Below are 12,368 nucleotides of genomic sequence, written 5' to 3'. Positions count from 1 at the left end.
GGTACTTAACGCACCAGGACGTACATTTACGTCCTGTGCATAACCGCGGGCATCGGAGCGATGCCCATTTCATGCGCGGCTGATCCCGGCTGCTGATCGCAGCCAGGGACCCGCCGGCAATGGCCGACGCCCGCGACCTCGCGGGCATCCGCCATTAACCCCTCAGGTGCCGGGATCAATACAGATCCCGGCATCTGCGGCAGTGCGCGATATGAATGAATGATCGGATCGCCCGCAGCGCTGCTGCGGGGATCCGATCATTCAGAACGCCGCACGGAGGTCCCCTCACCTTCCTCCGTCCGGCTCCCGGCGTCTCCTGCTCTGGTCTGGTCTGAGATCGAGCAGACAAGAGCAGAAGATCACCGATAACACTGATCTGTTCTATGTCCTATACATAGGACAGATCAGTATTAGCAATCATGGTATTGCTATGAATAGTCCCCTATGGGGACTATTCAAGTGTAAAAAAAAAATGTTAAAAAATGTAAAAGTAAAAAAAAAGTGAAAAATCCCCTCCCCCAATAAAAAAGTAAAACGTCCGTTTTTTCCTATTTTACCCCCAAAAAGCGTAAATTTTTTTTTTATAGACATATTTGGTATCGCCGCGTGCGTAAATATCCGAACTATTAAAATAAAATGTTAATGATCCCGTACGGTGAACGGCGTGAACGAAAAAAAAAAAAAGTCCAAAATTGCTACTTTTTTATACATTTTATTTAAAAAAAAAATTATAAAAAATGTATTAAAAGTTTTTTATATGCAAATGTGGTATCAAAAAAAAGTACAGATCATGGCGCAAAAAATTAGCTCCCATACCGCCGCTTATACGGAAAAATAAAAAAGTTAGAGGTCATCAAAATAAAGGGATTATAAACGTACTAATTTGGTTAAAAAGTTTGTGATTTTTTTTAAGCACAACAATAATATAAAAGTATATAATAATGGGTATCATTTTAATCGTATTGACCCTCAGAATAAAGAACACATGTCATTTTTACCATAAATTGTACGGCGTGAAAACGAAACCTTCAAAAATCAGCAAAATTGCGTTTTTCTTTTTAATTTCCCCACAAAAATAGTGTTTTTTGGTTGCGCCATACATTTTATGATATAATGAGTTATGTCATTACAAAGGACAACTGGTCGCGCAAAAAACAAGCCCTCATACTAGTCTGTGGATGAAAATATAAAAGAGTTATGATTTTTAGAAGGCGAGGAGGAAAAACCGAAAACGTAAAAATTAAATTGTCTGAGTCCTTAAGGCCAAAATGGGCTGAGTCCTTAAGGGGTTAAGGGCTTGCTGGGAGTTGTAGTAGGACTGGACAACTGAATGTAGACCACGTTGACCAGACAGATGACAGGAACTGACTTGACTTGACTCATAAAGCTGTGACTTTATCTTACTTGACTTGATGGTGGCTGCAGGACTGGACTTTGAGGTCTCTAACACTCTGGACACACACACTAGACAAGACTGCACTGGACCTCAGCAGAAGAGCAGAGCTCAAAGAGAGAGAAGCTCCACCCAGGGCTTATAGGGGGGGAGACAAGCAAGGAGCCCATAGGTCGCTCTTGGGGTCACCTGGTCACTGGTACCTCCTGGGTAACAATCACATGACATATCACATGGTATAACTCTTAAAGCAACATTACATTTTATAACACTTTACATGGTAAAACATATTTATAATGGGGAAACAAGTGCAGGGGGTCTTAGGGGGACACTGAAGGAGGCTGCCTGACAGGACAGCAGGAGCATGGGGTAACACCTCCCGTACTGGGCCACCACAGTAAGACCCAGAGCTAAATGTGTTGGAGCAGGAGGGGCACATGACAAGGGTTCTCTATACTACTATTGGATAATGTCAGAGCCGGTTCTGCTTATAGGTAAAATAGGCAGCAACCTGGAGCGCTTTCTTGATGGGGGCGCTGCAAGAAAATTAGTAACCAGCCAGCATCTGAAACACCTACTGCTGGTCTGAAGCACCCGCCCAGCCAGCGGCACTGTGAGGAGGGGTGTTTGTTACAGTGTGTCACTCCAGTAGTAGGTGATTACATGAAAAGGAGGTTTGTTACAGTGTGTCACCCCAGTAGTAAGGAGATTACATGAGGAGGAGGTTTGTTACAGTGTCACCCCAGTGGTAAGGTGATTACATGAGGAGGTTTGTTACAGTGTGTCACCCCAGTAGTAAGGAGATTACATGAGGAGGGGGTTTGTTACAGTGTGTCACCCCAGTAGTAAGGAGATTACATGAGGAGGGGGTTTGTTACAGATTGTTACCCCAGTAGTAAGGTGATTACATGAGGAGGTTTGTTACAGTGTGTCACCCCAGTAGTAAGGAGATTACATGCAGAGGAGGTTTGTTACAGTGTGTCACCCCAGTAGTAAGGAGATTACATGAGAAGGAGGTTTGTTACAGTGTGTCACCCCAGTAGTAAGGTGATTACATGAGGAGGAGGTTTGTTACAGTGTGTCACCCCAGTAGTAAGGAGATTACATGAGGGGGGGGGGTTTGTTACAGTGTGTCACCCCAGTAGTAAGGAGATTACATGAGGAGGAGGTTTGTTACAGATTGTCAGCCCAGTAGTAAGGAGATTACATGAGGAGGAGGTTTATTACAGATTGTCAGCCCAGTAGTAAGGAGATTACATGAGGAGGAGGTTTGTTACAGTGTGTCACCCCAGTAGTAAGGAGATTACATGAGGAGAGGGTTTGTTACAGTGTGTCACCCCAGTAGTAAGGAGATTACATGAGGAGGAGGTTTGTTACTGTGTGTCACCCCAGTAGTAAAGAGATTACATGAGGAAGAGGTTTGTTACAGTGTGTCACCCCAGTAGTAAGGAGATTACATGAGAAGGAGGTTTGTTACAGTGTGTCACCCCAGTAGTAAGGAGATTACTTCAGGAGGGGATTTTTTACAGTGTGTCACCCCAGTAGTAAAGTTGGGCATGTCAAATGACGGAGCCAATGGACAAGGTCAAAGGGCAGCAAAATTAGCTTTTGCTTAGGGTGGCAAAAATCCTTGCACCAGCCCTGGATATTGTCACAGTGGCGGTAGTAAGAGGGGGAATTGGAACAAATGGCAATTTGAAAGGTGGTTTAAAGAGGTGAGAGACTCCCCAGCTTGGTTAAAGGTTCTTATATAGGATAGGGGAGGGAGGATAACTTGTTGGTGGAATCTTTGTGGGCATGGACCCAAAGGAGGAGTAGACCTCCAGCTACAACTCCCGACATGCCTTGGCAGCCATATGCCTCAGTAGGCCAGTGGTTTCCAGCTGTGGCAAAGCACCTCAAGGCTGTCAGGACATGATGGAAATTGTAGTTGTGCAACAGCTGGAGAGCCACTGTTGGAGAGCACTGCCCTACTAAGGCATATGGCTGTCCAGGCATGCAGGGAGTTGTAGATGGAGATGGTCCACAGGTCTTTTCTTGCTTCTTCTTATACCTGCTTCTGGAAAAGCTGGGTGTCAGCCTATGACCATGGAATAGTCTACTTTCGCTGAACCCTACCACCACCGCCTATACCTCAGAAGACAACAGAAATTATTGACTCCAGGATGATCATTATTTATTACCAAGGGGGCCTCCAAATCCCCCTCCTACTACCGCTGCTGTGACAATATCCAAAATTGTTTTAATTTTGTAACAGCTGGTGGTCAACAGTTTGGAGACCCCCTGACTACAACAAAGGTACTTAAAGGAGTACTCTGTCCCTAGACATCTTATCCCCTATCCAAAGGATAGGGGAGAAGATGTCTGGTTGCGGGGGTCCCACCGCTGGGGACCCCCGCAATCAAGTGCAGAGCTGGAAGCTTGTGCCCTCACGCTTCCTCCAATAGACTTGCATTGAGGGGGCATGGCCGTGATATCACGAGCCTCCGCTCTGCATCGCCAGTCATCCGACACAGAGCAAAGTTCACTCTGTGCACTGGATGTCTGGGGTGCCACAGCCGAGATCACGGGGGTCTCACCTTTGGATAGGGGATAAGATGTCTAGGGGCACAGTACCCCCTTTAAGGTGCCAATGCAATGATCTCTCCCCATGAACGTTTGGCATGGATTATCTCCCTAAGAACAACAGGGTGAGGAAAGTTGACAACCAACATGCCCATTCGTCTGTCTCCTGACATCATCTATTGGTTGGGAGTTAGGAGGCCCCCATACACATTAGAGAGCTGGACGAACTCATATTAGTTGGAAGGTTCTGCTGACTTGACTGACTTAAAGGGGTCTTCCGAAAGATTGGGGATAAGATGTTTGATCGCAGGGGTCCCGCCACTGGGACCCCTGTGATCTTGGTGCAGCCCCCGGTATTCTGTGCCAGGCGCTGCTACCCCTCCATTTATGTCAATGGAAGGAGGCGTTCACGCCTCCTCCCATAGACATGAATGGAAGGGGCGTGGCATGATGTCAAGTCTCGTCTCGGGAGCAGCGCCTGGCACAGAATACCGGGGGCTGCACCGAGATTGTAGGGGATAGAGGATAATATGTCTAAGGCCGGAATACCTCTTTAAGTGTATGGGCACCTTGAGATTTACATAGCGTACTGCTAATTCAGGTTTATGGGAAACACAAACCAAAATAAGGTGACATGTAAATGTGGTAGCCCAGTACGGGAGTTATTACCCCATACCCTTGCTGCCCTATCAGGCAGCCTCCTTACAGTGTCCCCCCCCCCCCTGCATCTGTTCTACTGTAATTGTATATTGTCCCCTATGTTGTGTATATAAGAATGTTGTATCTTTCTTAGCAATCAATAAATGGACGAAGATAGAGAAAATGTGGATTTTCCCTATACACCCAAGCTCCTTCATATGGTCTAGAGATTCTATATACCCAGCTTCCAAATTGTTAGGCCCAATGTGATTGACAATAATAATCTGGGAATACTCACGATCTACCTACTATTTAAAGTCCGACATCACGCTCCTCACTCCCCTCTTATTCAACCCACAGATCTTTGCACAGTTGTGATATTGCAACAGTTACCCCATGGATTTCTTCCAAAATCTTCCACTTGGCCGATATAACAGACCCATACAAGAGAACACTCCTCCCCTTCCAAATGCTCAGAGATAAATTTCACCTACCTAATGATGCTTTTCAACTTTATCAAGCAATCAAACTTCACGTGAACTTTGTCTCTGACACCTCCCCTTTCCCACCTCCTACACCATTTAAATTGCTATGTAGAGGCTCCAACTCGACCAAAGGCCTCATCTCTAATATTTATAATATATTGTCCTCGGAGGGAGGTATTGACAATCATGGGCATACATACATGGACAAATGGGATTCCTATCTTGGTCACCCCCTGTCCACCTCTCAATGGCAGAGCATTTGGAAGGCTGCAGCCAGTTCCTCCTCCTGCGTCTCACATCGGGAGAATCAATATAACATTTTAATGATGTGGTACCAAACTCCAGAAAAACTACATAATCTCTTTCCACGGGTGTCCCCTTTGTGTTGGAGGTGTCAGGCTGGCACTGGCTCCCTCCAACATATTTTTTGGGACTGCTCTGCATTGAGACACTTTTGGTTGGAGGTCCAATCTTTAATAGCTCGGCTTTTGGGAATTTGTCCTCCCTTGCACGCGAACACATACCTTTTAAACCTCCCTCCTCCCGGAATGTCCTCTACTTTATTCAAATTACTTTTACACATCCTAACGGCTTCCAAATGTCTCATAGCCCGTTAACATGTGATCACCAGTTGTCATGTGAGTTGTCATGTGATTGTTACCCAGGAGGTATCAGTGACCAGGTGACTTAAGGGTGACCAATGGGACCCCACCAGTGTCTCCCCCATAAAAGCCCTGGGAGAAGTCTCTTCTCTCTCTTAGTCTTTGCTGAGGTGCAGTCGAGCCTAAGAGTCTGGAGTCATAGGAGCCTCAAGTCAAGTCTGCAGCCACAGGTTAAAAGTCTACAAGTAAGATAAAGTCACAGCTTAGTCTCCAGTCAAGTCAAGTCAAGTCAAGTCAGTCACTGTCATCTATTGTCAAGTCAACGTGGCCTGCACTGAATTGTCCAAAACCACTGCAAGTCCCAGCAAGCCCTTAAGGTCATTGGTCTCCTCCATGGGCCTGACTACACTGTATAGACTGTACCATCTGTCACTCAGTAAGGCTACCGTTGCCCATAACTTGACGTCTGAGTCATTATTGCCCCCGTGCCTAGCCCAGGATCCAGCGGTATACCTTCGGGTGGTATTGAGGATAAGCCATGCCCTGGCGTCACGAATACAAGGGGTTAATGCCATCTGCTCCTAGGGTAATTCCATCTGCCCTGCATCTCACACCCCATACTACCTAAACCTGAGACGTCTGTCTATTGTTCTGTTTAAACATTTTCCTTCCATTACATAAACTGGTTTATCTTGCACATGGCGGCAACACAAAAAAAGATCCTGGAACCATCTCCGGTCCAAGCCCCTTGTGTTGTCAGAACTGCAAACAGAGCGATATATGTCCTGACAGCGAGCAAATAGCCGTCCGCCTTCCTACAGACAGATGTCTATGTGTGCTCGCTGCTGGCCACAGGTTCACAGCAAACGAAGACGACCTAAAGGCTGAAGGCAACTCCTACCCAGATGCACCAGCAAGTCCATTTATGTGTTTGCAGAAGAGGAGAGGACTAGTTTGTTTACAGAGGACCCTTCCAGGACACAAGCCCCCCCATTGCACAATAGCCGGCTGACATTCTTTAGGATGTATTGGGTTGATTGGAGGCTGTTTTGTGTACAGGGACCACAATGGCCCTTACTCAGAATAAACAAAGACCTTTCATTTGGCAGCGAGAAGGAGTTGTGGGATTTGACAAGATCTATTCTGTGTTTACAATGGTTAAGACAATGAGCCCGTTCTCTTGGTCAGTAACTCGTTTCACAGAGGTTTCGGTCGCAGGAGACCATTCTATTCCTGAAAAAAAAAAGGAAATATAAAGAGTTCTAAGAGTTGTAATTTACAATGAAAACCTAATAGCTGACCACACACAGTGCAAGCAAGGTGGACGAATGGAGGGTATTGGTGCACGTAGGGTTAAATGTAAAACCTCTGTTAGTCTCATTGAGAACATTACTTGGATGCATTTGGTTTTTGGGGTGTGCCAGTGTTTTCCAACCAGGGTGCCTTCAGCTGTTGCAAAACAGCAACTCCCAACATGTCCAAACAGCCTGCAAAAAGGCATGGAAAGCCAAAACAAGTGCTGAAATTAATTAATAATTAAAAAGCAATCCAGCCCCTTGCCAGTGCAAATTAATACCAGCTGGTCCAGCCCCACCTTAAGGCTACAAAGAGGTTGCCTCGACCAGGTAGGTACTCCTCACAAGATTCCTGACAGAGGAGTGAGAATAATAATAATCAGAAGAGATGTTCAAGAGCCAAGGACACTTGTGGAGAGTTCAAAAAGTTCTGGAATTTTTTTTTTTTTTTTTAAGAGCCGAGGAACGTGCCCTCTATCACCCATAGTGCAAGAAAAAGTGCAAACGAGTCACACTAAAAAACGGGTACAAAGGATGCGGTCTATCGCTAAGCCCTTCTCCAATCGGAGAGAGGCCCCCAACAAACCTTACCCATCACCTGCGGGCCAAAAGGCACCTTCAAGGATCCAGGTTCGATGCCCCTTTTCACCAAAGCTACTAAGGGGCCGCAAATGCACCTGGCTTCAACCTAGGCGTTAGCCAAGGTATCAGCCGAGGAGCCATATACTGATGGCATCTTGACCAAAGCCAAGATGCCCAGGGGTTGCAGGGAGGTGAGTAACCTGATGGTCACACACACCTCCCCTAGACCACCAGGAGGGACACCACATCCTGACAAATCCTGTGTACAAACAAAACACGCAAATTGGCAAAGTGACATACAATAATAAGAAATAAGTGAATGTGCGCAGATATACTGACCGGTCATCCGGCCGGATCTATAAAAATGTCCCTGATCCTAGCCAGAAGGCCGGGATACCAAGGGTGAGTGCCAAAGGTGAAGAGTATATGGTGCAGTGCGTTCACTCAGTGAGCTACAGCACCCAGTGATTTTCAGCACCTCAGGGTCACCACTCCCCGAGGCACAAAAGTACCTTGGCTCTACACCCCCCCCCCCCCCCCCCCCAACCAACCTCATGGCGAGACCCGGAGGAAACAGGTCATATCAGGGCAACCGTTGAGCTGGTTGTGTGGCACCAGCCACGGTACACCTGCCTCCTCCATGTAGCCATCCATTCCTACCAGTTGACTACCTGATAAGAACAGATACTACACTTGATCTTAGCCAAAAGGCCGAGAAGCAATTTTGGGCGCATTTCTAAGCTTCTGAATGTTCCAGTGAGCACTGTTGGGGCCATAATACAGAAGTGGAAAGACAATTGTTTTACTATAAATTTGTCTCGACCAGGTAGGTTCTCCTCACAAGATTCCTGACAGAGGAGTGAGAAGAATAATCAGAAGAGTTGTTCAAGAGCCAAGGACACTTGTGGAGAGTTCAAAAAGACCTGGAATTAGCCGGTACTGATGCCTGAAAGAAAACAGTAAGTGATGCACTCCGCCGCCATGGCCTGTATGTATGCTCACCACACAAGGCTCCATCTTCGTGAGGAGAGCAACATAACTGTATGTGGAGATTTATAGGCCATTAGCACTTCACTGGGAATTCTGGGAAGAGAGTACCTGTCATATCACAGAAAAAATAATACTTCTATACGTTACTCACTAGGTCATGCAGATGTTTTACATGTCTTTTTAATGTGTCTAGCTTCTGTATTTGGCTCACAAACACCTCTGTTCTGCTGCTCACTTATTCTAACATCCACTGCTCAGGAAGAGGCATGTCCGAGGCAAGCACTGAGCCATCCCTCACTCGCCATACATTTGCGTCCTCCCTGAGTCTGCTGTGCTGTGCTGGGTCTCTTCATCCAATCACTGCAGGCTGCTCGGTAACCCCCTTCTCTCAGTTTTTTTGCTGCAGTCTGAAAGGACAGGAGGGAGCACAGAGGAGTTCTAGTTCCGTTCTCACTTCCTGGACTTTGTCCCAGCCTGTGCTTAAGCTGGGACAAATATGATATTGCAGCCAGACAGGATTATGTTCTGAATGGTATGGGGAACCCCTGTGGTCTTTTTTTTAGAATCCATGATTTCTATAAGGAGCTAACATTTTATTAAATTAAATATATAAGAAAGGTTAATGTGTTGCCAAGATTTACAACATCTAAAAATAAACAACATATAAAAAGTGTCTTTTTTTGTTCTAATAGTGCCCATTGAAACTTTATGGATACTGTGTAATACTATATTTCCCCTGTGGTGGCACTGTACGTAAAATTGAGCACCTATTTCGGGGTTTCCTCACAGCTGTTTACTGGGGGTTCCAACACAGGTATCCTTTAAAAAAAAAAGTGAAGAACCAGTTAAAATAACTGAATCTGTGATCCTATATACTCTCTGGCTTGCATATATATATATATATATATATATATATATATATTGCCTTATAGACCGATAGTAAGTAGGGGATAATATTTATGTTAAGTAAAAAAAATAAAAAGTAAATGTCTGTAGTAATTTCAGGATTATTTCTCTGTATTACAGAAATAGAAGAATTATGTTCTTGAACAGCCTTTCCACTAATTTCCCATAATGGTCCATCACAGGGTTAATAGCAGCTGGAGACTTCAAACTAACATTAAAAATAACACAGGAAATTTGGTGACTTGTGTGACCACTTAAGTTCCTCTCTTGTAGTTCTCCGTAAGTGGCCACAAGAGACGTGCATCTGTAGTGGGTCCAGGAGGCCTCTGGGCTCCTCCCTAGGAGTCTTGTGTTTCCTCGTAATTAATATTTCTTCCTTAGGTCCTAAGACTTTGAAATCGAAGCTTGTAAGTTTATAACTTGTCCTGCAGATTTACAGCGATATCCATGGTTTTGGTTCACCACATCCTCTGGCTACTGACACTTCGGAGGAATTATAATATTCATAAAACGTGTATTATGTGGAACTGTAGATGGTTAAAGAGGTACTCCGCCCCTAGAAATGTTATATCCTGTCCAAAGGATAGGGGAAAACATGTCTGATCGCGGAGGGTCCGGCCACCGGGACCCTCTGCGATCTCCGGGCTGGCTCTGTGGCGATCGTGACGTCACAGCACACCCCCTCCATTGATAGACATGAATGGAGGGGGCGTGGCTTAACATCCCAGATGCCCCAGGCTTCAGTGACTATAACGCTGCAGCGCTGGCCCGGAGAACGCGGAGGTCCCAGTTGCCGGACCACTCCCCCCCCCCCCCCCCCCCCGTGATGAGACATGTTATCCCCTATCCTTTGGATAGTGTCTGATCTGACCACATTGTATAAATGAAAACATGGAATGCTGTAAACATGTACACAGTGACCTCACCAGCAGAATAGTGAGTACAGCTCTGGGGTATAATAGAGGATAAGTAATGTAATGTATGTGCACAGTGATCTCACCAGCAGAATAGTGAGTACAGCTCTGGAATATAATACAGGATATAACTCAGGATCAGTACAGGATAAGTAATGTAATGTATGTACACAGTGACTCCACCAGCAGAATAGTGAGTACAGCTCTATAGTATAATACAGGATATAACTCAGGATCAGTACAGGATAAGTAATGTAATGTATGTACACAGTGACCTCACCAGCAAAATAGTGAGTACAGCTCTGGAGTATAATACAGGATATAACTCAGGATCAGTACAGGATAAATAATGTAAGGTATGTACACAGTGACCTCACCAGCAGAATAGTGAGTGCAGCTCTGGAGTATAATACAGGATATAACTCAGGATCAGTACAGGATAAGTAATGTAATGTATGTACACAGTGACTTCACCAGCAGAATAGTGAGTACAGCTCTGGAGTATAATACAGGATATATGTTACGCCTAGCGCTCCGGGTCCCCGCTCCTCCCCGGAGCGCTCACGGCGTCTTTCTCCCTGCAGCTCCCCGGTCGGTCCCGCTGACCGGGAGCGCTGCTCTGTCATGGCCGTTGGGGATGCGATTCGCACAGCGGGACGCGCCCGCTCGCGAATCGCATCCCAGGTCACTTACCCGTTCCCGTCCCCTGCTGTCATGTGCTGGCGCGCGCGGCTCCGCTCTCTAGGGCGCGCGCGCGCCAGCTCCCTGAGACTTAAAGGGCCAGTGCACCAATGATTGGTGCCTGGCCCAATTAGCTTAATTGGCTTCCACCTGCTCCCTGGCTATATCTGGTCTCCTCCCTTGCACTCCCTTGCCGGATCTTGTTGCCCTTGTGCCTAGTGAAAGCGTTTTGTGTGTCTAAAGCCTGTGTACCAGTACTTCTGCTATCCACCCTGACTACGAACCTTGCCGCCTGCCCCCGACCTTCTGCTACGTCCGACCTTGCTTCTGTCTACTCCCTTGTACCTCGCCTATCTTCAGCAGCCAGAGAGGTTGAGCCGTTGCTAGTGGATACGACCTGGTCACTACCGCCGCAGCAAGACCATCCCGCTTTGCGGCGGGCTCTGGTGAAAACCAGTAGTGACTTAGAACCGATCCACTAGCACGGTCCACGCCAATCCCTCTCTGGCACAGAGGATCCACTACCTGCCAGCCGGCATCGTGACAGTAGATCCGGCCATGGATCCCGCTGAAGTTCCTCTGCCAGTTGCCGCCGACCTCCCTACATTGGTCGCCCGACAAGAGCACCAGCTGTCGTACTTGACCACCATGACACAGCAACTCCAGTCGCAGCTACAGCAGCAACAGTCACAGCTACAGCAAGTTCAGTCTCAGCTACAGCAGCAACAACCATCTCCTCCGCCAGCTCCTGCACCCCTTCCGCAGCGAGTGGCCACTCCTAGCCTCCGCCTGTCCTTGCCGGACAAATTTAATGGGGACTCTAAGTTTTGCCGTGGCTTTCTTTCGCAATGTTCTCTGCACTTGGAGATGATGTCGGACCAGTTTCCCACTGAAAGGTCTAAGGTGGCTTTCGTAGTCAGCCTTCTGTCTGGAAAAGCCCTGTCTTGGGCCACACCGCTCTGGGACAGCAATGACCCCGTCACTGCCTCTGTACACTCCTTCTTCTCGGAAATTCGAAGTGTCTTTGAGGAACCTGCCCGAGCCTCTTCTGCTGAGACTGCCCTGCTGAACCTGGTCCAGGGTAATTCTTCCGTTGGCGAGTACGCCATACAATTCCGTACTCTTGCTTCAGAACTATCCTGGAATAATGAGGCCCTCTGCGCGACCTTTAAAAAAGGCCTATCCAGCAACATTAAAGATGTTCTGGCCGCACGAGAAACTCCTGCTAACCTGCATGAACTCATTCATCTTGCCACTCGCATTGACATGCGTTTTTCTGAGAGGCATCAAGAGCTCCGCCAGGAAAAAGACTTAGA

At 46.8% G+C, this 12,368-nt stretch overlaps 1 pseudogene; it reads right to left on the bottom strand.

Moving 5' to 3' along the window:
- Positions 1-8,109: 8,109 nt before the first annotated feature.
- LOC130289946 (U2 spliceosomal RNA) lies at positions 8,110-8,284 on the bottom strand (annotated as a pseudogene).
- Between the last annotated feature and the right edge of the window lie 4,084 nt (positions 8,285-12,368).

Source organism: Hyla sarda, chromosome 8, assembly GCF_029499605.1.
Source record: "Hyla sarda isolate aHylSar1 chromosome 8, aHylSar1.hap1, whole genome shotgun sequence".
Lineage (NCBI taxonomy): Eukaryota > Metazoa > Chordata > Amphibia > Anura > Hylidae > Hyla > Hyla sarda.
The sequence above is the reverse complement of the archived record's forward strand: the minus strand, read 5'-3'. Positions and strand labels throughout refer to the sequence as shown.